Source organism: Egretta garzetta, unplaced genomic scaffold, assembly GCF_000687185.1.
Source record: "Egretta garzetta isolate BGI_Z169 unplaced genomic scaffold, ASM68718v1 scaffold327, whole genome shotgun sequence".
Classification (NCBI taxonomy): Eukaryota; Metazoa; Chordata; class Aves; order Pelecaniformes; family Ardeidae; genus Egretta; species Egretta garzetta.
In genome coordinates, this window is record NW_009260177.1 from 19,622 (window position 1) to 19,868 (window position 247).

The 247-nt window shown below is 61.9% G+C and overlaps 1 protein-coding gene across 1 annotated transcript in view; it reads right to left on the minus strand.

The window, feature by feature from the left end:
* NACA (nascent polypeptide associated complex subunit alpha) overlaps positions 1-247 on the minus strand; it is a gene marked incomplete at its 5' end in the record, with an annotated part of 7,455 nt that overhangs the window by 2,570 nt on the left and 4,638 nt on the right. The window lies entirely within an intron of this gene.

Genomic DNA, 247 nt, shown 5'->3' on the forward strand with positions numbered 1-247 from the left:
CTGGCGGGAGGAGCGCAGGGCGGCCCTCCCCGGGCGGCAACTCAGCAGCACCCAGCACTGACGGGGGCTCCCTCGGTTGCCCTCGAACCTGTTCAGGCAGCAGTGAAGCTGGGGTTGCAGGAGCTCAGACACACGGCACGGAAACAAGACCCAATTCACCAAGTCCCCGGGGCCGCTGTACCTTTCCGTGACTTCACTACAGGAGATGATTTGCAATTACCTTAAAAACCCCCATCGGGGACCAGCA